This window comes from Stegodyphus dumicola, chromosome 3 (assembly GCF_044657685.1).
Source record: "Stegodyphus dumicola isolate Sdum_Otavi_A_Nest chromosome 3, ASM4465768v1".
NCBI classification, from domain to species: Eukaryota; Metazoa; Arthropoda; class Arachnida; order Araneae; family Eresidae; genus Stegodyphus; species Stegodyphus dumicola.
In genome coordinates this window covers 215,839,110-215,865,185 of record NC_140770.1, presented here as the reverse complement: position 1 = coordinate 215,865,185, position 26,076 = coordinate 215,839,110, and the positions used below count along the sequence as shown (strand labels likewise).

The following is a 26,076-nucleotide window of genomic DNA, read 5'->3' as shown; positions in this document are numbered from 1 at the left end:
AATTTAACATAACCTCTGCAAATTGCAGGAAAATAAGAACAAGTATTCGTATCAAATAAAAATCTTAAATACCCTTTGACTACTAAGATTTGGCTCAGACTCAATATTTTGACTATATTTGGTTTATCTGATTATGGCAAAGCTCTCTAGGGCTATCTGCCTAAAAGTGTAAGGAATGACTTCGTGGAAGAGTTTGTGACGGAAATTGGCTCGTATACACGTTTCACAAGCGGAAAAGAACGAAAACGCCCACGCAGCCAACCCATTCGTCAGGGTTCGAACCAAGGGCCGAAATTCTCTTATTCAGCGACTTTACCGCCCGGCCATTGGCGAGCCGATATTATCGCGTAGCAGTTGTTTTTACCGAAGATAAAGAAATTGAGTTGTAGAGAGATGTGATAGAGGGATAGAATAATATTAGCTGTTAAATGCTTTCCTTCGAACTCAAGAACTATGCGCTTAAATACTTTAACTTATTTGATTTCTGGAGGGAGATCACGAAAGTAGAATGAAGGTAAAGGCAAATGCAGATTTACTTATTTTTGTGCAACGTAAGCTATCAAATGAATTTATACAACCATATTATCATTCACATAATGTCAAATAGTAACAATGCTCTTCTTTATTGTTCATAGCGTGACTTGAAAAATAAATCCGCTCAGTTTCACATTCTGAATTCTTGCACAGTCCCCCGCTTTACGGAAACCCACTTTATGCCATTGGAAAGACATGTACTTGTTTTTACTGTAAAAAAAAAAAAAAAAAAACTCGAAGATGGTTTGAAGATTCCGCTTTTATGATAAGTACGAAACATATAAATAGCTTTCAGGGCAATGATTGCAGAAGCATGTGACTTAATATGTGAAAACTATTACATGTTCAAGACAGTTGTTCACGATGCTTTTACTGTCTATTAAACTTATATGGATGAAAAATAGTACGAACATAACTATTCTAGCATACTGTTATATTTGAAGCTTTTCGTAACAGTGAAAAACTTTGATCTTCGAAAGAGACAAGCATACAGTGTTATAAGCGAAACAAGCCAAACTAGACTGAGGAATTATTTTAATAACTATGCTCCTCATCCCTCCTCTGGAGAACCCCTTCGGAATAAATCGGAACTGGGAAACTACATAAAGCATCTAAATCCTAAAAAGGCCCCAGGGCCCGATAGCATCGACAATGCTTTCATACAGATGATAAATAAAATAGCGCCTGACCTTATTAAAACTTTTGTCCAAGCCTGTTGGAAACTGTTACACTTCCCACTCGGTACCAAAACGGCGGAAGTTGTGCTGTTTCACAAGAAAGATAAGAATCCCGAGCTACCTACAACCTATAGGCCAATATGTTTGCTTCCAGCATTGGGAAAATTGTTGGAAAGAGTAGCTCTGGACAGACTCCGGTTCTTTCTGTCAAGTTCCAATAAGTTGGACCCTGCACAATTCGGCTTCCTTAGAGGGAAATCCGCCGATCATCTAATAGCTCAGCTAATTTCAGTAGTTCGATCCAACAGGGCCAACAGTCTACAGTCGCTAATCATTAGCTTCGATATCCAAGGTGCTTTCTACTCTCTCTGGGGGCCGGATGTCATAGACACCCTGGTCACCATGGGCTGTCCGGGTACTTTGATATAATTAGGAGCTACCTACAAGATCGCACAGTCCAAGTCACTCTAGACTCTGGAGTCATTACAAGGAAGCTTTCTAAAGGATGTCCGCAAGGTTCATGCTTAGGACCTATCCTTTAGACTGTAGTTGCAAATGCAATTCTCAGAGAACTTAATGGCACACAGAGCTGCGACGTCATAACCTACGCGGACTGTTTTCTCCTTGTTGTAAAGTGAAGGCCCGTTTCCACTGCTGCGTATGCGTTGCGGTGCGTATGCGTTTCTCCAATCAGCTAGCGAATTCGCTTTGATTGACATCTGCAATCCGGACGGTGTGCGGTGACGGATGACATACGGATGGAGTTCAACAAGTTCAACTTCTATCCGCATGTCTGCGGATGCGTTGGGGTCACGTGGTAAAAAAGGAGCAATAATGGGTAGTCACTAAAAATTAATGGCGGCAGAAGAGCGATGAACGCTCGCTTAGGAAAAGAACGTTATGCTAAAAAATACTTATTTCTAAATTAACATTATAGCGAGAAATCTGCGTGCTGAAAAGATAGCAATCAGCTGAATTTAGTTAAAAAAAGATAAGAAAAACAAGATAACTGCAACTACAGTACTTGTTCGTTCAAGAAATTCAGTTCAAGAAAATTAGCGGCAAAAATTATAATTCCAAGTCCATGAAATAGCAAAATTTGTTCTGATAATCATTTCCTAGTTCTGCATACTCATTTAGCTTTAATGAAAATGAATGTCTGACTATATCAAACTGCTATAGCAAATTATATATGATTAAAAGATTTGCTATTTTTTTCTTTTGAAACAGGTAAAAACTAAAAGCGTTAATTATAAATTAAATTTGATAGCCTTTTAAATACTCCAGTTCATTGAAGAGTATGTTAAATTTGTATTTCCCTTTATAAATATATATTTTTGGCTAACATATATTTGTAAGCACATTAAATATATTTTTAGCAGCCCGTTTAACTTCAGTCGGAACGCCACTTTAAAAGATAATGTTTTTTGTAAAAAATGTACTAGAAGCTGAAGAACAAACTCTGGTGAATTTTTCAGACGATAGCAAACTGAAATAGGACCAAAAAACTTAAGTTTTAAGAACTGATTTTCTTGATAATGTATATAAGCCAAAATATGCATGCGACTCACGTGCAATCCTAGCTTAGTGGGAAGACTGAGGGTAACACTGTTCACTTTTTGGAGTCGTGAGTTCGAATCCCATACGCTTTTTGCACCCTGTCTGCAACTTTCTTACCTTTTTATTCCCATTTGATCTATATTCCTGTTTTATAATTTATTTCTATTATTATATGCATTAAATATATTGTTTTATTAATGCTCTTATTTATTTAAATTTTTAGCGCAAAAAAGTTTGAAAATTATATAATACTAATTTAAAGCATATCCTGTATATATATAAATTTGAATTTAACAAACATTCTCTATTTGTAAAAAGCAAGTTTAAAGTTAATTAAATTTAAATGAAATTTAATGCAAACAAAGAAATGATTAATTATTGCTGCGAACTAATCTACAATATCATTTAAATTCTGAGAGCATATTTAAATCAAGTGCAAGTATCAAAATCCATGAATAAATATATAATTCCAAAAATTTATTAATCCTAAAAAATTTATAAAAATGCATAAGTGAATAATGGGATAGATTATTAATCCTAAACAATTATAAAAATGCATAAGTGAATAATAGGATAGCTTATTAATCCTAAAAAAATTATAAAAATGCATAAATGAATAATAGGATAGATTTAATCCTAAAAAATTTATAAAAATGCATAAGTGAATAATAGGATAAATAAATTTTTGGAATTATATATTTATTCATGGATTTTGATACTTGAACTTGATTTACATATGTTTCAGAATTTAAATGATATTGTATATTAGTTCGCAGCAATAATTAATCATTTATTTGTTTGCGTTAAATTTCATTAAAATTTAATTAATTTTAAATTTGCTTTTTACGAATAGAAAATGTTTGTTAAATTCAAATTTCATTCCTTGCAGCAATGGCGCAAGAGAATTATTTAAATTTAATTTATTTTGAAACCCTGCAGATATATATATATATATTCGTTTCACTTTTATGTGAATGTATATACATGTGCTCAGACTTTGGGATGTTTACGATTCTAAACTTTCATTCCAATTAACATGAGACAGTATTAATGCCCTAAACATTTTTTAACAAAAAATTACTATAATAATTGCTTTTAAGTTCAGTCTTCTCCAGCAGAAGCGCAGGAATTAATTAATTAAATATTTCAATTTTCTTTACCTAATGTGTGTATATATAAAGAGAAAAAGATTATTTTTATAACTTCTTTTATAAAAAGAGATATGAATTAAAAATGTTTAAATTAAAAATAATATTTTATGGATTATGCATAAAATATAACTGCCCATAGTGCATTTTAAAACAAATGAGATTTCTAATAAATTATCCAGCTATGACCCTGAAGTCAGCAGTATACAAGTATAGCAGATTTTGTGTAAGTATTGTGAACCTTTCTTTACAGTTGCTCTGTACTTTTAAAGTACCAACTATTTTTTAATTCCATTAACTTTTTTATTTTATTTATTTATTTGTTTACTTTTTCACTAACAGTACATTTTAGTTTTAATAATATATATATTATTTCATAATATTTAAGCCTTCTAGAAACGCAAAATTTTTTTTAAAATTTACTTCAGCTTCTGTGGAATTAGTGTTGTTCATAATATGCATTATAACCTTACTTATCTAAAAATTGCTAGCGTACTTTACTTTCGCAGTTCATAAGCAGAAATAAAAATTTCCAATTAACATGGAATTTAGTAAACAAAACTTTTCTGCGTTTTACGTCAGGATCCATATCAAATCCAAAACAAACAATACTCTTTTAAGCGGGAAAAATTCAGATGTTCAGCGTCGTAACTCGGGAACTGCTTGTTTGGCTCCAAAATATTATAGTGACACCTAGCGGCGGAAAATAAAAATATTTTACGCATACGCAACAGTGGAAACGCTTGTACGGATGCCGTAGGCGTGTCTTCAATTGACGCAACTCGTTCGTACGCAGTAGTGGAAACGAGGCTTGTAAAGTGAAAGTCAAAATTGGAATCAACTGTCCAGTATTTCATCTATTTATTCAGTAATTGGAAGAGGAAACATAAAATCGAAATTTCAGCTTCTAAAACGCAGGTAATGCTGATTGGTGCAAGACCTATCAAAAGGAAACTTGTAATTAAATTACAGGATACCTCAATTAAAATAGTCGACCATATGAAGTATTTAGGCCTTGTAATTAATTCACGGTTCTCCAGGATACCCCATCTAAAATACATCAAAGACAAAATAGGAGCCCTGAATAACAACATAAAAGAACTGCTGCAACAAAATGAGGAGTCCCTCAGAAATTGCTCAAAGTATGGTGCAGCACAGTAACAGTGCGGATTGCTCTCTATGCCTCAAGTATTTAGGCTTCTTCGCTACTCAGCAAGAAACGAAGAGTACTTATGTCAATTCAGTGACCTTACCTGCTGTTAGTTAACAAGGGACACCGTACCACACCCACCATAGCTCTGCAAGTGCTCACTGGTATACCGCTTCTTGACTTGGTCATAGAGCGGAAAGGTACACTCATCTACGTTTTGCGCCTTGAGCAAGATAGGAAAAGATCATATTTGCGTACTAATTATGTAGGAAAAACACACGATTATCTCTGCCACCCTTCGAGTAATAATCTTGAGGGCAATATTAGCACTAAATTTTCAACAACAGCAAATTCTGGCAGTGTAATGTGTATTGTGAAAGATGGCGTCCCCATACAAAAATGGCGACGAAGGCTGCAACAAAACAATTCAGTCTTCTAAGCGGAGCTAACGGCCTTGAAAAGGGGATTAACTTCTCCATCCGCTTTAATGCACCTCTACAAATTTTGAGCGAGTCAGACTCAAGTCTGGAAGCCATTGGCGATACCAGGTGCAGGAATCCAGTTGTTTATGCAATCCAAAAAGGACTTCTTCAAATTTCGCCAGACCTAAGACTCCAGTTGCGTTAGATTCCAGCGCACACTGGCATCAACGGTAACGAAATTGCAGACGAACTTGGCTAAGGAATCAGCAATGAGTATTACCATAACATCCACAATTGTTTCCAAATTCCTACTTCAAGAAGACTACATATGCACAGCTAATTTCCAAAAGGTAAACCAGGTGGAATGAATCAACCACCAGGAGACTAACTCTTCGCTTCCTGCCGCGGGTTTCCACGGACGTACTTTCGTTTTCATCAGCGCTAACTACTTTCCTCACTGGCCACGGCTCATTCCTGATGTATCTGCACCGTTTTGGAATTGCTGAAAGCGATACATGCGAGTGTGGTCAGCAAGGCAATCCTGATAACTACGCATTCTCCTGCGAGTTTACAAAAAGACACCATCTGTCCAAGCCTTTGTTGAAAGCGAAAAGAGCTGTCTAAATGAAGCTATGCTAAAATGTTAACAAATGAACTTCTTTGTTAAACTTCCTTTACTTCGTACAAGGATGTAAAAAAATGCCAAATTTCGAAGAACTTCTGCTAGATAAGTAGACTTAAATTATGTACGTCATTAGATCAAGGTAGAAGAATTAACTTGCACAAGATTTTATGTAATAAAATTAGTAAGAGTAACAAGAAACGCCAGGCAAGTTACGTAATTTAAATATCTTCTCAGGAATATTTATGAAACTTAATAGCTAAGAGACATTTGATTAGTCTTGGGATAGTAAAGATAACCATGAAAACAATTCAGCTGAAAAATTCCTTTTCAATGTATTTTTATATTTTGCTTGATAGGAAAATGTGTTGTCATCCAGGTTTTAATCCTTGCAGTAAGCTATTAGTTAAAAAGATATTTTCTCTTATAAACACAGAAGAATGCTAAAGGTTAAACATTTGACCGTGACATGTGTTGACCTCTCATAAAATGCAGATCAATTTTCTATCAATTCATATAGTTTTTCTAAAATTTCTATGAAGCATTTTTGTTCAAAAATATTTATGAACATATTTCAGCTTGAATATATTCTCTGACTTACAAATCATACGAGGAATTAAATGCTATGTATTTTTTTATTATCAAGTATTTTTGACGAAGTAAAACGTAAAATATTACAATATAGCGAAAATGGAGTTAAAAAATTATCTCTGAAAAAAATTTCATATATATTAAAAATATGGCAATTTTCTTTACATGTTATTATAGAATAAATAGGAGAGCGTAATTAATGCAAATTAATCAGCAGAAAATTATAGTGGGCGTTATATTTTGGAATTTAAGAAATTACAGGGTTTATTGAAATATTTATGCTTGTTTCTCGTTTTGACATTTCTGCACAGTTAAAAATGATAGTGCTACGAAATCATCGAAATGCAATGCAATCATTGTACTTTACTTCCAGAATTAATCATATGTATTGAAACTAACTTAACTTTAGTCACCAGACTGTAGACTTTAGACTGTAGACTGTAGATTTTAAGTTTAATTATATAGTTTAGTCTCTTTCGGCAGCCTGAGATTTAGGTAAATGACAATATATATTCATTATATCAAAACATTTATTTAATATTTTCACATAACACTTACGTAAAAGGTATGTTTATAAATTTCTTTATTCTCTGGCATAATTTAGATTTAGTATTATATGCTAAATTTTGGATAAAAGTCATGTACAACTGGCATTAAATATATCTAGTTTATTCTAAATTTCATTTGAAATCATTCCTTTGAAAACTCTGTGTAGGAGGCTGATAATATATTTACAAATCTTCTCAAAAATGCTGACGAAATCTGTATTAAGTTGTCAGGGAACATCTTTTAAATCACTTTCGAAATACTCTCTAAATTCTTAAACAGAAATACGGCAGTCCACCTGATAAAACATTTACTCAGTTGCAGTTGAATGTTTATCTTCTACAGTGGATTAGTATCAATCGATTAGAGATTAAACTGATTCTATTCTGCGTTATTTGGGGGGGGGGGTTACTGGATATAATAAAACTGAATTTCTTGTTTAAAATTCAAAATGTTCGTATTTATCTTTGAGACGCTGATTGCAGCACCGCATTTAGAAAATAAAACAAACAATTTACCACGGAATTTCACAGCTTTATAGGTGGAAAAAAATTCATTCTGATACAAGTGTTTGTGTAAAGAATGTTTTTTTCTTCTAAACCTACGATGTGATATTCAACTAATTATAGAATATTATGTATTTCAGTGTTGTCTACTAGTCTAGTAGACTGAACTAAAAGACTAAATGGGCTGAAGCTCGTTCTGTATAACAAATCTTTGTATTCTGATTTTTAATTGCGACAAAAATTTCAATATACAATAGATTTTAAGCATACATCTATTATTTCGAAATGATAATGCATTTGAGGCATATTTTTTTCAAACTGTATCACGTTGATTAACAGTTGATTTTTAATTTGTCAGCAAATCTTGATCACAAAGTGATATTTGAAAATGTCATAAGTGAATTCCTGAAACTGGATTGCAAATGTGGGTTATTTCTAGAATTAAAATTGTATTTAGTCCGTAAAACTGTGTTTATTTGTTAAAAAAAATTAACTGTATGTTAATAGATTTAGTTGATTGTAAAGTTTGCGTTTTTAAGGTATTAAATATAAATTCTAATATTTAAAAAGGAATAAATTCAGCAAATTCAAAAGTAAATGAAATTAATTGAATTAAAAATAAATTTAAAATATTCATTAGCGGGAATAAGATTAACAACGGCATTGAATGATAAAATTCACGAACCAGTGCACTGTAAAAAAAAAGTTCGCTCTTTACAGGCAAAAGTTTTGTAAAGTTACAGAAATCAAAAAGTTACAGAAGAATTTCCTGTAATGGTAACAGGTTGAAAGCAAACTGTAGCGGTAACAGCAGATTTGCTTGTAACATTACAGATAATGTTTCAGTAGCCGCGCGGAAGAATCACGTGACTGACTGGAAATTAGCCAATCAGGAGAAAAGTGTTTGAAAGCTAGTTGCAGAAAAAAACATGGCTGAATGCATGTTGGTTGTATAGCGCAGGTAAGTAAGAAAATGTTTACAATTACTACTTGAAATATTTTTTGTTCATTTTATGCAGATTATTCTCACGCACTTTGCACTGTTATATGTAGTGAGTAAGTATTTAAACGTTTAAGCTTTGCGATTAATTAATATCAGTGTTCGTAATGTCTAATGAGTTGAAAGAGTGCAAAATATTTATTCCAAATGCAGATCTAATAGTAGTATTTTGTCATTGTGCATCCGATAAATTACGCCTTCAACTGCCCTTATTATTATTTAAAACTAATTATTCCCAAATTTAATCACTGTTTGTGGTATATAATTGAAATGGTAGTGTGGTTGTTGAAAACAAAACTAATCATTTTAGCGTTCTTTTCCAATCGTCTGACCAAAGAACGTTTGACATCTTTTTCCCGGCAGGCCTTGCGAGAAACGTTTATATAAACATTTAGAATTCTGAATGTAATGTATATATTTTTTTGCTTACTAGGTTTAGTTTATTCTTTTTCTAGGATTATTTAATTAGTTATACCTGGTTTATAATTCAGTCTAATATGTTTATGTACGAGTGTGTTATGAAGTAAAATTACAAAAACTTGAACAACGCGGTCGAGAATCTCGTTTATTCCTTTAGTGTAATAATATTTTTTTCAGTGGTATTAATTTCTTACGAAAATATTATAATTCCAAAATGAAGTAATTATATTGATTAAAAATATGCCGTATCATACTTTTCGTAATGTTTTGTTTTACTAATTAGATGCAACTTAATTATTCCATATATTTTAATATACCAATATCAACAGGGGAAAAATGGAAATGACCTAAAATATTTTTCTAACAATTCGTTAAACTAATTATAAAACAAAACTAAAATTTTGTGCATTATTTCCAAAAATATCATTTCATTAATATTTTATAAATGACAACATATATTATATTGTATATATAACTACCATTGCATACTTATAAGTTTTTAAACATTTAATGTAGAATTTTTGTTGATTTTATTTTGCCCAGTTTTAATACAGTTTTGAAGTATGATAGTCTTGTTACTAGGATAGCATGAATCTGCTAATACAAGTTTAATACATTTCTTGACAAATGTTTCTCTTATTCATGTAATATAATATATAAATCATAAAATAAGTTTTCTTAAAAATAAATTATTATTGTTTATTGGAATTTAAAACAATTCTGTATCTGTATGTTGTATTAAAAATAAAATAATAATGAATTTTTAATGAAGCATTGATTTTAGCATTAACAATATATATATATATACACATGAATAAATGGAAATGCAAGCTACTTTTCCTTACAAAACCGCCTATGAATATATACTTTCCTTTAGGCTGATAGCCTTTGCATGCTTTGCCATATTCTATCAATCCAAATGATGCAAATATGCAGAAAATTTTACTTTCTTTGAAAGTTAATACCGGAAATAAAATTCAGTGCATTTATAAACTACATTAGTTCTCTTATAGCTTGGCATTTAATTGCCCAATGATTTACTAGTCCAAACTAAGGCAGAATTCAGATATCGTTCAAATAAAAGAAAATTAATAAGGTCTGATTTTTAGACCTATATATGAAGATTTATTTTTTTAAATATTATTTTAAGTCAACCAAATTAATTTCAAATTTAAGTAAGTATTCATGCCTTTCAGTAGCATTATTTTTGATATCTTAAATTAAATAACTGAATGCAATATTTCTTGTTAATAAAAGAAAAGCAATGTTATGAAAGACTAGCGAAGCAGATTTGCAAGTTCTAATTACGAAAGGTCCCATGCTTTAAGGGGTCATTTTAAAAAATACTTAATTAAAAAAAAATATTTAACGTGAAACTTCCAAACTTCACACATGTGGAATATTAATTCTATATATTTTATCTCATTCTTATTTTACTAATTAATTTCATAGCATTTTGTGAGACACTAGTAGTAATTATTAATTAAATTTTATGCTGTTTCTGATCTATGTTTTGATTTTGTTATTAATTACATTAGTTTACATAAGATTTAAAATTATGTAAGGTACAAAAACCTTCTGCATCTATTAATATACGCTGAAGTGAATGAAATTATGCCAGTGAAATTTTTTAAAATCAAAAACAAATTTCTGTGGAAAATTAAAGTTATAAATTCTAAATGCAAACAAAGGAGTGAATTTGAAAGTTATCAAATAAGCCAAAGTGTTGGTCATTTTTTCAGTTTTGCAGAAGAATTTTTATACTTTGCAGAATGGGAATATGATGTTTGGTTTTGTTAGTATTAATTATTACAACTGAATTATTGCAACTTACATTGCAACACGTAATTTAGCTTAAAATTTATTTGAACTTAATTTTCTAATTTATTTTGTTCATGTATATTTCATGTGTCATAGGTCTTTGAAATGAACTTAATTCTATTTATTTACACAATTTTTTTAAAGAAGAAAAAGTCACATTTGTTTTGCTTAGTTGCACACGAAGATACATGTCTATATATAGAGAGAGAAAGAGGAGTTATGTTTACTTCCAGACTATTTTCCTCCTTTTATATTATAGTATGAAAAGGGGGAAATTAAGCAATCAATTTAATTTTGAAGGATGTGATTACAATAAGATCATAACCAATCAAAAATATTCATGAATGAACTACTGGTAACTATCATAGTATTATTATTTAAAAGAAACCTACATTCCAATAAGAACGCTTAGTACCATAACCATTTAAGTTATCTAATAAAAGTAATTTTCATTCCTACTTCCCTATACATTGAATTTCACTCTTAGTATTGCCCACTGCTACTCCCTAGACCTCAAAGCATTTAATGCATCTGGAACTGCAATTTGTGTCTTTTTCTACAGCATGCAAGTTATCACCGTTTAGTTTGTACTGCCACGAGCAATGATCTTCAGAATTATCGTATTGCGTTGCATATTCCACCCCACCCAGCTTTAGAACCAGATTCTGAAAATTAAAAAAATATTTACATAATTTTCCCCCTTTTAATGCATTCAGAAAATGAATATTCCAAGATTTTGAAATGGATTTATCAACATAATGATTGTTTTCGTCATACTAACAAAGGCAAACTTTTGCACACTTAAGGCCCCGTTGAATCTTTCTCTTCTAACTGTTGAATATTATGTCAGCCTAATACAAACAATGATCTATGATAGTGAAAGCAAATACCAACTGCCATTCACTGTGCAATTTTGCCATATCAGCTGAATGTTCACCCTAGCAAGCATCGGACCACAACCTTCTCTAATTATTTATGTATGATCTGAGGCCTAAGGATTTGCAAGAACAACAATGAGAATGACAGAAGTTCAAATTATAAAGAAGAAATGAGATAACTTATTAGATGTTGCAATTATGTGTATTCTTATTGAAATAGAGGTTTCTTTTAAATAAATAATATTGTGATAGTAGTAGTTTATCCATGATTACTTTTCATTTGTTATATTCCTACTGTGACTGTGTCCTTTGGAAATTAAATTATTCGTTTAATTTTTCCCTCTTAATTTTCGGAAGATAAAATTAGTAAAAATAAGTGGGAATATGGCATCAAGAGCATTAGATATCCCCATTTTCTTGAAGCTGTTCACTATTATTGTTTCATCAATGATAGGCCATGCATCCAAAATTCACTAGCAAATCAGTTAGTAAGATGAAAATGACCACTATGCGGACAAAACATTTAGGGTAACTTGTTTTGTGAGCGCCTTAAGGAAGACAAACATTACCTAAATCTTTAAAACATATTCAAAATCCTGTGCTAAAAGAAAGCTAGGGGGAAAATGTTGTCCGAGTCCCAGTGATTCCTTTGGACGAATATGTAATATTGTTTTAGAAATTTAAGGTAATAAATATAATATTTTTCGAATGCTAAAACAGTTCGAGAAATTTATTCAAGTTTTGAATTCTGAATATAAGTATACTGTATATTATATTAAATAACTATGGTGCCTTCATTTATGAAAATATTTGAATATTGGCTGTTTTTGTACAATGAACCTTCTCTAAGCTACGTGATTCCTGAAAATTTTGATCTTTAAATGATAGTGGGCATCCTAGCGAAGTTATGTTTACTAATTAGTTATTTTATGAGGGATGCTGATTAAATTTAAAAAGTGATTGACTGAGGTAGCTTGTCGTAATGAGACGGTTCACTGTAATCCAATTTTTTAAAGAATTTAAACTTTTCTTAATTAAGATATTATAAAGAAATATGATTAAAAGTGTTATATAAGCACATGTTTAAAACATCTATTAAAATAATTTTTATAAGCTTTTTAAGAGCATGATTATGATTTTAAAAGAAATGTTTTTTTCTTTATTTAGGAGACATGGTTTACAAAGAGGAGAAAAACCATTCATTTTTTCCAAGCAGTCGAAACGAATTTTTATGAAATGTTTATTAAATTATGTTATTTTTTAATTAATTCTTTTTTTCAGGTTTTATGTAAAGTTTATGAATTAAGTAATAAATTATTTTTACTTCTGTATTTTAATTAGCATATTATTTGCTTCATAGTGTTTCACAATAAAATTATAAATTCAATAAACTTCTTAATTAACATGCTGTAATATAGAGAGAGCATAAAGTTTGTTTTCTGTTGTCACATGTTTATTTCACAATTTTGTATGCGAATCTCGAAATTTATAATATCTAGGAATACTTTTTTAGTATCACTTTCGAAATGGTAAATATTAAGCTTAGATTTATTACATATTATGTTTGTAAAAAATTATAGGTAAAATTAAAATGCATTAAATTTTAAGCTAAACTGAAGTATTAATTTTAGAAATAAATTTCTTAAAGGCATAATTCTATTAAGAATTTTAAGGGAAACAAGGCTTTAAAAATTAAGGTCAGTTGGCAAAGTTTTATGCTTATTCAAAAAGCATGACATTAGGTTTTTAATGAAAGACTTCTATCTGTTAATGCAAAGGAAATTATTTGAAGGTAAGTAAAAAAGTTATGCATTATTTCAAACAATAGCAGACTGTTGACAAACACTGAGTGCAGATAAGAATAAAAAAAATTAGTTAGACGTTGTAATTCAAGCGTATGAACAAAATTTGAATTCCTTGTAGTAACAAAATGAAGTTCATTGCTATGTTGAATTCTTTAATTTACTGAAAATGTCATTTTTTAGAAGGAGAGAATGTATTTTTGAAATATGAAGAACAGCTGTTCTGAGTTCTTCATAGAAATATTTCAAAAAATGTCTTTTACTGTAATAATATGATCATATCAACATGCAACACGTTTACTCATATAAGTTAAATCTAAAGCAACATGTGTCTATTTTAGCTAAAATTACTAAAAAGAAAGTTCTAGAACATATCTTATTAACTGACACTAACATGCAAATAAAACATACTATTTTTTTCAGCTATTTTACAGGGCAAATATAAGGAGTAGCATATCAATTTGAACTTTTAAATTAATCAAAATGATAATATGAAAGGCCTTTCAATAATATCAGACATAAGTTTCTCTTCATAAAACAAAAATACTCTGCAACAGACTAATGTTACTTTTTGAAAAACGAACATTGCTGTTGAAAGCACATCTTTTAAATTAATGCTATTCTGAGGTCAAATTGACTAATTTAAAAAGCCGAATTATTATGCTTCACTTGCATATATCTGTATAATGATATACACATGAAGATATTGTTTTACTCAAAACATCTTGATTTCAATATATTTTATTATAATAAGCATCATTTTAGACAAAAAAAATCTACTACTTTTATAAACATATCCTTTAGTATTATCTATGAAAAATATATTCTACACACATAATTACTTAATGGGATATTAGAAGGAAATAATCTGAAACCTTTACAGATACAACCATTGGAATTTTACGTTAAGAAAAGTATCTTCTACTCACATAATAACTTGCTATACAAGTAAATAACCTGTAACGGTTACAGATATATCTGTTGAGATTTTACATGAGAAAAACATGTTCTTTCTACATAATTATTTGCTGTAATATTACACGCAAATAATCTGTAACCATTACAGATATATCGTTTGGGATTTTACATGAGAAAAACATGTTCTTTTTACATGATTATTTGCTGTAATATTACACGCAAATAATCTGTAACCATTACAGGCTTAAACTCTTGTAATGTTACAAAGAAAACACCTGTTTCTGTTACTCAAATAACCCATGGCATCCCAGTTTCCATGAGTTTTCTTAGTAACTTTACAGATTTTTTTTTACAGTGTGGTATTTTCTTTTCTTGAGCGACTAATTGGAAAACTATTGAAAGACTGAAAAATTGTGGAAAGACTGTAGTTCGATCCAAACCCAATTTAGAACATAAATACGAGCAAATTTCTCTCACTACCTCCTCCACTAAGGCATCCTATTCCTTAAACAAATATTCCTCTAGTGTTTTGTCATAATTTAATAATCAAATTCTCTTTCAGTTTTTGCTATGAAATTTCCGTGGCAGATACTATGCAATGCAAATGCGAGCCAGTTTATCTTAAAAAGTGTTTTAGAAGGTACGTCTTTTTTGTACAACAGTAATTTTTGCCGTAACAAAGAAGATCCAAATTTTAAAAAAAAACATTCTCAAAGGGGAATAAGAAGAATTAATGGGAAATAAAATGAAACAATTTTTGTTTAATTCTGAAAGCCTTCAGATTTTATATTACGCCAAAGGAGCCTTTTAATTAACGTTTTGTCTGTTACCTTTATTCATTAAATATCATGTTCTTCGCAATTAAACCATAAAATTCCGTTCAACAGCAATATAACAAAATATTTAAAAAGAGAATTTTAGAATTTCCAATACACAATTTCGCGAGCTGGAGATGAAAATGTTTGTTTTTTCGTACAACGTTGCCATTTTTCGCTTTAAAATCGTTGAGTTTGTTAATCAAAAATTCATTAAAGGTTTACAAAAAAAATATGCAATGGATAATAAAACAAATTCCAAATTTGTTCTTCCAGATGTCGATATTTGAGTGGAGGACTACGTTATTCAAAATTTCAGGTCTCTAGGTACCGTTGAGTTTTCACAGTTCAAGAAACATAAATACATTCATGCAGATTCTGCATTATTTAATTTCTTTGAATATAATGCAGGGCCGTAATATTTGGTGACAAGAACTTGAAAAGTGAAACGCCGTTTTACAGTGGACGACGCAAAATCCCAAAACTGAAATTAATAGCCCTTCTGCGCAAATTGCTCCTTTGGGCTAAAATTGTTATAATTGAAACACCATAGTAAATGTAAAACTTATTTTCTAAAAATACTCATAGAATTATTTAAGAGTAACTAATTTATGAAACGTTTTATTAAAAAATTTCAAAAATGGAAAGCATAATAAAATGAGTATTATTATTCTTATATGGAAATTGCAATGTATATGTTTGGTAACCATATATGATGTCCGCTTTTGAGAACTATTGTAAAGATTAGTGTAAGACTTAATCACATAGATCTTACCGTATTTGCAAAACATGATTTAGCTTTTAAAGATCCTGCAAAATTACATTATTAAGATTTTGATGGCACCTATGTAGAGGTTACATCTCAAATAGAAAATTCTTACCTTTGTTAACTAATTCTAATCATAACATGAAATGCACTACGAGGCAAAAATTATGGTGTAGCTCTATACCTTTTACTTATTACGAGGCCGATCGACAAAATCCAGCTTGAGTGTTTCCTATCTCGAAACCGCGACTGATAAGTATTGGATTTTATACATATAACATTGTACCGACATATATATAGTGCCATGGAACCAAACTTATTCTCATATAACTTGCTAATTGTTTCGATTCTAGGCCACACTCATGCATAAATACCAGATTTAGTAAACATTATAAACCATAAATAATGTTCAGTTTTAGAGTTATTTATATTTACAATTTGTTGTGGCGTTAATATTTAATTAGATGTCAAAAATATTTCTTTTGTACAACTTCTAATTCAAATTAACGCTGACATTTTTTTTTCTGATTCAATGACCACACGTTAAAATCTTTCGGAAATTTAAAATTCGTGTTTTTAATTTCACATTTTAAACATAAAAACTCAGATTTTTTTAAAAAGTACTAAAATAATTTTAACCTACGTATTTTAAAAGTATTAAGGATGTAAGGAAAAAGTATTTATAGGATTTTCCAAAAATATTCCTTTAAAATTGTATTCTTTCGCAAATAAAATTCGATAATTCATATACGAGTTAAATAGTAAATTATAATAAATTTCATATACGTAGTTAGTCACAAAGATTAAGACCTTCAGTTTAGTATATGAGTAAAATGTGTCAATACGCATAAAAAACACTAGAGAAAAGTAAATTTTGAATAAGCCAAAACAGCAATCAGAGTTCATTGAACATTTCCCTAAATATAAAGTACTTAAGTTTAAATATCTGATGATAATTCCTTCGAGAAATTTTTAAAGGCTGCAATTGAATTTTAAAGGTTATTCAGAAGAATTTTTGTTTTCGAAAAACATATATAAATTATTATAAAATAAATATTTTTTAATAAATTAAAAAAATATATATGAATTTAATTTGGATTAAATTTCTGATTTTACAAAAAGCGAGGAAGTATGAAATATAAATTTAAAATTTTATGTGCTAATTTTTGAAAAAAGACGACTTTTACTACAATTGCCATTTTGTAATAATTTGATGCATGGAATCGAACTTGAGAAAAATGTCGGCATATCATTTCATAATGAAAAAACGTTTTCTGTCAAAATACGGATGTTAAAACAATTTTTGCAAAAATAGGATGTTTATTTTTTGAGTAAAATCCGTTTTACAATAAACGCAACATAATAATAATAATAATAATAATAATAAACTTTAAATGCTTTTGTGAATTTACGTACAATGCTGTTTTTTTCCTACTCAATTATCAACGAACAACGAGTGTTTGCATACTTTCCTCGTAGAACTATAATGACAGCCAGTTATTTACGGTGGTTTTAACATCTCCACCACTGTTTTAGAATCTAACCCATTTTTACACGTTACAGTCGCTGGCTGCATTATCTCTGTATGCTCCATATATGTGCGGATGTAATCTGCAGCTTTCAGGCTTCTTATTGTTAACAGCCAGACTACTGGCCGCATTTTACTGTTGGAGGACCGCTCGATTGTCTTAACCATTTCAATTTCATATTACAAAACATACATACAGATGGCATATATATAAAAGGTGTCCGATTCTCTGCAAAGAATACCGGGATCCTGCGCGTACTCATTCTAATGGACGTGTGGAAATTCAAATGGTTTTCACAAAGAGACCTTACTTAAAATGTAGCCCGTTAACAATTGTAATTACTTGAATACGGCAAAGTACACAAGAGCTATCTGTTTATGTAGAAGAATGTGTTTGTGGAAGATTTTCTGAGGCAATGCACTCATCGCCTTCCTTGCATTCTTTGCGTTACAAGTTCGATCGCAGTCCAAATTATCATTGTTCAGCGGTTTTTAACAATTTGGTTAATGATGGATATAAAAGATAAGATATTTATGAGATTATGTTTAAGTAGTTAAAATGTTCAAAAGCTATAAGCTCTAAATTTAGGTTGGTACATTTAGTAAAATTTTAGCCCAAAGCAAAAGGAACCGGTTAAATTAACTAAGACACAATCATTAATCATACAAAGCATCAGATTTTGTTTACGCTTCTGTTAAGAAATTTTGCAGGAACGCCACATATCTCTTTACTCGAAAAAGACTGAAAATTGTTACGAATATTTTACATAGACAGATGATTTTAGGCAATTCTATTTCAAAGTGTTGTATTTTTTTTTTTTTTTTTTTTTTTTTTTTTTAAATAATGTAACATGAAACCCTAGAGAGATGAATCTTGCAGGAAAAGTAAGAATACAAAGGCATGTCTATTTAACATTGAGTAAATGGCTGTTTCGTTACAGAATTCATTTTAAATCAGTTTTATATTTTTTTGGCGGGAAAGAGTCCTTTATTCTATCCTTATGTACCGATGTCACGCAAAAACATCTTTACGGATTCGATAGCGGTCAAAATGGATATTTTCGTTGAAAAATGATCCCGAAGTTTTTCGGGATTAGAATACTTCCTTTTTATTTCGTACAAGAAAAGTAAAAACAGTCGATAGGATTTAAGCTGACATCTAACAGAAATTAAAAAATTTCCTATTTTAATACGAAGTATTTGTTCCTCTTCAACTTATTTCACTTCTTTAATTGATAAGGTATTTTTCCCTGCCTTCATTGTGTAACTGGAAGCCCACTGGACGCGTATTTGAGAGGTCTAAGGTTCGAGTCCCGGGGAGGACACTGATCATTTTTCATTATTTCTGCTTCAAAAAAAACGTAATGACTCTATAAGTGGCGCCCGAACTAAAAAGGTAATAGATAAAAATCCATTACCACCAGATTTGGCAATTGCGTCTCCTAATCCCCAGTCGCCCTTTAAGAGGGGGAGTAAGGTATTTTCTTCCTCCTTGCATGCCTTTGTGATGGAATTGGAACTACTCGAAGCGTATTCGATAGGTCCAAGGTTCGAGTCCCGACGATGATATTGCTAATTTTTCACGTCTCCTGCTTCAAAAAAAGAAAAAAAATCCTAATAACTGTACAAACTGATACAGCAAATTAACTCCATAAAGATTAATTGCAAAATACACAAGATGATACGTCTCCTGATTTAAAACTGTAGCGCAGTACCGGATACCATGTATACCGTGTAGGATACCGTGTAGTAATACAATAAAATAAATGCTATTTTCATCTAAATAATTAAATTTCTTTCAAGAAAGAAATTATTAATGTGCAAAAAATAAACTACATCACCTACTTTAAGGTAGATTTATAGTTAACTATAAATTCATGATAATACATGGAAGATTTATGCTTGTAGATAATAGCATATGCGCATGACGTAAAATTTTTAAAGCAGTCCAAAATACAACATACTGTCTAATCCATAAGATAAGTGGGAGTAACACAAGAAATACGCCGGAGAGTAAATAGAAGTGCCACTAATGTTATTTGGTATCGTGTTTTCCCAAGTTAGAATTCTCTTCGAATTCATTCGGATACCTGTGTGTCACGAAGAGAATTTCAGCTGATTCGCTGCATGTAGGGAAGAATCGAAGATTAGACAGATATGCAAGGAATTCTATGGAACCGATTTTTTCAGTGTTCTGGCAGGCCACTAGAAGATTTCCACCCTATCCCCGGTTCTCTGCTTTGTTGTCTGGGCGTTCCACTCAGGGTTTCCGGTTCACCGTTCCGCACTCTCAGTCCGCTGTAAAAAGACGCTCCTCGAAGCGGGACTTTCGAGGGTTCCGCCGTCTTCTATGCGCCTATCCACACCATGGAGGTAAAAAATAAGTTTATTCTTACCTCCATAGTCCACTCATGGTTGTGTGGTTTTCAGCCACTTGGCACCATGATTCGGTGTCTTCTATGCTGCTGTGGGCTTCTGTTTGTTTATCCATATTATCAATCTTCTCGGTTACCCTAGCAGGGGATTATATTCGTTGCTGGGCCTTGTTGTTCTACCCAAAAATAGACTAAAATGGGCAGCCAGAAACTGGAATGATAAAATAACTGAAATTTTATTCAACAAAGGATATATCTAACGAAACGTTGATCCATGTTCCTTCACATTAAACAAATACAAGAACTTGTATAATCGTATATGCTGATAACATATTGGTCGTGAGTGACAAGTATGAATCGGTTCAAGAAGTCGAACGAATTCTCAAGGAATATTTTGACCTTCGAAATCTTGGAGAAATATCTATATATTTAGGAATCGAAATAAAAAGAGAAAAGAATGAGAGCTTTAAACTTCATCAAGGTAAAACGATTAGGAATATAATAGGGAAGTTCGATGGAGAGTCAGGACGCTACACGCCACTGAGTACATTTTTTTTTTCAAAACAAACAAGAGAATGTTTTTTAGGATAATCAGAAAGAAATACAGTGAGGCACTGTGAGCACTTTAATGTTTAGTAACAATACCAAAATCCTACAGTTTTAGCAAATTCTATTTCAATACTTAGGAGGAAAGCAGAAAATATTGCCAAGACTAAAAAGGTTTCAATTTATCTGGGTAAGGTTCCATTTCCTCCTAGTTTGAATGCTTATTGCAAAGAGAAGTCAAATTTGCAGTTTTCTTTCTACCCTTCTAAATACCAATATTATGCCACCAATGGACTAACAGACTATTGCAAGTTAGGTGTCTGTAAAAAACGAACTGTTTACATTTTTGTTTTAAAAAGCTTCATGTTGCTTGATGATGATACATATGTTACATTTTAAAATGGCTTTCTTTTAAAAGAATGCAGTTACATATAGTCGAATCTACATTAAATATAATGGTGATCATGTCCCATCAGAGAGAGTGTAATAAGCAATGAAAGAGATTTTGAACTATAATTATGTGGTAACAGATTTATTAGAAGATTCCAAATGATGGAAACACTTTAAAATTTTTACAGAGATATATCGATGATATTTATCAGATTTCGGTGAAAAGGAAGATCAAACGGATAATGGTATCTTCCTTTGTTGTAATAAATATTATCCTGAATGCCAGTTTGATGACAGAAAGCAAAATTGTTTATGGTTTAATATGTAATAAAAACATTACTACAGAATATAGTGTCGACGCGAAAATATGTGAAATTGGACTTTTGTATTAGCGAAGCTTTAAGTCTTTCTATGCGAAGGTCCGGCACAAATTTTAGCTTTGTACTGGGAATAAAGTTAGGAAGAATAAGATAGAATTCTATGATAGAATTGGTGGTAAAACATGTTTTCAGAACAAAATAGGCTACCCTTTACCTAAATTTTCCCATTAAAATCAAATCATTTAACAACAATTATAAATTATTTTTATCCAGTGTATTATATCAATTTTATTAATATATTATTATGCTCCAAGAAAACGAAACTTATTTTATTTCCGTTGGAATGAAATACATCTTGAGGTTTGTTTTTTTGCATAATTAAAAACAATTCCTTATTTTACTTTTAATTATATGTTTAGTAAAAGTAATTCTATAACTTTATTTTAATTGAATAAAAGAAACTGGATTGCTAGTTTAAACATATTGAAATAATTTTATTTTTTAATTTTGTTGAAACAAAATCTGAGGAAATAATGCAGTGTTAACTAAATTATCTTTCTTGAAACAAAATAGATAAATGAAAGTAAAGTTTTCTTGTTTGCATTACAGGAAGTACGTATTTGGTCAACATAGAAAGGCAACATATTAATTTGGATTTTTTGGACATCCAGATAGAAGAAAAGAATAACTGGCCAAGTAAAACTGACTTTATAAAAATCAACGATAACACGCGTAGAGTTTATTTTAACAGAAGAATTTTTATTAATTGAAAAAGTATCAGCTTCTTGCTTTGCAACTAAAGGAAACATACCACACAGGCCGAGAGATAGAAGAATTCTCGAGAACATGCTAGTAGCTGTCCGCAGCATCATCTACGAAACAAAGGAAGCAAAATAACGAAGAGGAAAATAGCACGTTGTACCATCTAGAGACAAGTTAGAATCAGACATTATCTGTTTGTAGACGAATGGGTAAAACAGTTTAGAATTTAAGACCTTAGTTTATGTAGAGATATTTTTATGTACTTCGAAAGTTGAAAGGATATTTAATTCATTTCATCTAGCCAAATTTCTTTTTCTTTTTACTTTCAATAATAGGAATGGTGATTAACTTCAAGAAATTTCTCTAAAATTCAGTTATTGTATTTGTTTACATAGTTGCCGCTGAAAAATCTATCGCATTTGAGTTTCTGTGCTTAGTGTTGCTGGTTTCTTTGAATAAGTATTGTCTTCTCGTTTATTGAAACTACTTAAAGATAATGCATTGTTATTTTTTAATAGCCTTAGTCGCTAGTAGACAATATTGCTTTCTATAAATGTGTAACATAAATATATACAAATAAAAAGGATTATTTTATTGAGTTGTAGGATAACTGTAAGGCAAGTAAAGATTTCTCCTATGCTTTGCAGTTATGATACTGAATTGTTGCATTCGATGGAAATATTATTCAGTGATTCAAGCTTGTTTATTTTCAGATAAAAAAACAGTCTCTTTATAACTCAGATATTTTTTGTTGAACATTTCAGATTATTTCCATTCATCGTTTCGGGAGTCTGTCTATTCGTGGGTTCCATATAATTGATAGGAAATCAATTCAAGTTTCCCGTTCTATACATCGATCTGCATTCAGTTTAGAATAAATACGTGCTCCCTGAGAGAAAAGAATTTTGGTAACAATATAAAACTTACAAGGAAGCATAATATGTGCATACGACGGTTCTCAAACAAATTCATACTTTTCTAAAACAGTTCAGTCAATGCACATTGGAAAGTAATTGCTTCTTATACTGATTATAACATATTTAAAGGGGAAAATTTTCGTTTTAAGTTTTAGATATAAATAAATTCTCCGTTCTACATAATAAAATAAAATAAAAGCTAAAACCTAAAATTTTCAGATTACAATTTAGTAACTCTTGCCGATTTTACCATAAAAGTTGGAAAAAAACTAAAAAAAAATGTAGATTTCCGTTTTAACACCTGAAACAATTTTAAGCTGATAGGCTAATAGCACCTATGTACAACAGGCATATTTATTTAAGTATTAGCTCCCTAGAAATAATACAGAGCATAGTACATAGTTATTAGACAAAGTACATAGTCACTAGACATAGTACATATACATAGTATAAGAGGGTTCAAATATGACTGGGACTGTTGTTGCTACAAATCACTACCCATGCCATGTCTGTTCTTAGAAGAGTACAGCCACTATTCCCACATTACCTTCCGTATAGATTAGTACTTACTCAGTCGTGTCTTCCAGTAGTGAGAGTTATGAACGGACAACAACTGCCTCGGAGCATGGCACAACACATTGTGATCAAATTTCTCGCGAGAGGAAAACGTCCAGTCGTTTTAAATTCAGCAAAGATTCCAGGCACAGTTTGGAAAAAATCTCTCGAGAACCGCCGTGCTTGAGTTATGTAAATGCTTCACTGAGGGATTGGAGTACATGAAGAAAGACCGTCACCCAAACAAACACTGAACGTGTGAATGCAATTGCTGCTGTGAATAGATGCATCATTATCACAAAACCTTGCGCCAATGCTTTCAGTTCGTGTTGGTAATGTATTGTATAAAATATTATGAGAAATCGTTTGCACTGAGGCATGGCGTATCCCTGGTGGATCCTACGCAGTTTTACAGAGGAGAACAAAGTGACACCCATGCTCACTACCTATTCTCTGAAAATTCTTGATCATGTGATGATGTATGAATAACCGGTATTTTAAGTATAGGAAATCTGGTTGCTGATATGTTTTCTCACTTATGATTTTTGTTTAACAGATGCTTATTTACTATTAACAAAGTAAATTACGAGTTTATACAGAAGTGAATATGTAGGAATATTTTAGAATATTTTTAAATAACTGATGTAAACTTCTTTGTGGGAGGGGCTAGAAAAAAAGTTTTAATGCTTATTTTAAATTAAAGAATTAGCCAGCTGTATGTGCCTAAAACAATAATATGCACATCAGCACATTTTTGAAATATTTCAAAAATGCACATCAGCTTCATATTTTAATATCATACAAAGTCTAAACATTCTAGAACTAGGACACTTTTTCATGGAATACTTTTGATCAGTTGAATCAGGATGAAGTTTAATAAAAAACTATGGTGGAAATTTTTAAAGTGAACGCATTCTTTCTGTGTAGATTGGGAAAAGTGGTAAAAGTGACTACTTTTATTTTCGTCAGGCTGTATTGAACGGTCAAAGTGTGTATGGAAAGATTATTTTGGATTTTTGTCAGGGTGTTGTTTTTTGTTTTAATTATTATATCCTCGGACATTTTTTTCAGCTACTGATTTTCAATACATAGTTGTAATACATCAGAAATAATCGCAATTATCAAAAGATTTTATATTAAGAAGAAATTTTAATTCGTAAACACATTTATAGTTTCTCTTACATAAAGTTAATAATAAATGAATTCCCGTTTATAAAAAATGAAGACAAATACAATGTACCTAAATGTAAAAATTTACTTTATATAATAGAAAATTTTGAATTCATACATTTCTCAATTATGACTGGTCAAGAAAATGTTAGCCACATCTTTACATTTTAAGAATTATGCATCCGTTTAAATAACAAAGTAATTAATTTAATATGATAAAAAAGTAGTGCCTTATACTCAATTTTTTTGGCTCAATTATTCAAATCCCGTTTAACTTCCTTTACTTTGTCGAAGATCTTTTTACAGTTTAATAATAATAAACTAACTTTTTTCCCTATTATTTTGAAGAGATCAAAGAGCTAATGCGCTTTGAAGTGAAATAATATACTTGACAGAAAATTTAATTTCTCTTGTTCATATATAAGATAACATCAGAATAAAATAATCGCATGATGATTGACGTTCAACTCCACATGCATGCCGTCGGTTATTTAATCCTTAGTTTTAATCCTTTTTGAAAGCACTTGAAATATTTTTCCCAAAAAGTATTTTAAATAATCCTCTGTTAATAATATTTTCTTCTTATATGTAATGATGAAAATAGGCTTATCATACTTAGTTCAGTTATAATCTAAAGTACTTAATTAGTAGATTATGCGTGTAATTTACGTGTATAGTTTAGAAAAAAATGTTTAGAGTGTCTCTTATTTTAAATTTCATAATATTCCCCAAAATTAATATTTATTTCAAGTTGAAAATGTTATGGGGTACTATTTGGTTTTGAGGGCCGTAAAATATCGCCAAACTATTGTTGATGATAGTGCTGCCAAAAATAATTGCGGCAACACTAACGAAAGAAAGGAAGTATAATAGTAAATAACTATTTAAGATTGATGTTTTAATTTAGATGAAATTTTAATTTCGTATAATACTTTTTATTATTATAATTTATATAAAAAAGGCTAAACATGACTGAATGGAAGCATAAGAGTAAATAACTATTTCAGATCATTATTATAATTTATATAAAAATTGCTAAACATAACTGAATGGATGCCTGCATCGCTATTTCGCTACCGAGTTATCGCTAAAGCATAATTTCATCTCGTTGACTGTTCAAACAGAACTTTCTATAATGAATGATGCCTTTTCTATGAAAACATTCTCGGTAAAGTGCAGAATCGCCCACTTATTTGTTTGCCGCTTTTTACAAGGGTAAACACAATTGGATTGTTGTCAATTTTCTTTTACGTTTTAAGTGAAAATAGGTCGATGTGCACATAGATAAAGTCAAGGGTGTGCGCAGTGCCATTTTTGTGCAATTCTGGGATTTTTTT

General features: G+C 30.6%; 1 protein-coding gene and 1 long non-coding RNA gene across 2 annotated transcripts in view; one reads left to right on the top strand and one right to left on the bottom strand.

The window, feature by feature from the left end:
• Nucleotides 1–26,076, bottom strand: part of LOC118198886 (ras-related protein Rap-1b-like) — a 268,135-nt gene that overhangs the window by 137,559 nt on the left and 104,500 nt on the right. The gene's annotated exons all lie outside the window — the stretch shown is intronic.
• On the top strand, nt 8,462–13,206 carry LOC146998270 (uncharacterized). The gene is made up of 2 exons (XR_015040052.1): nt 8,462–8,717; nt 13,043–13,206. It is a non-coding gene; the product is annotated as an uncharacterized LOC146998270 (long non-coding RNA).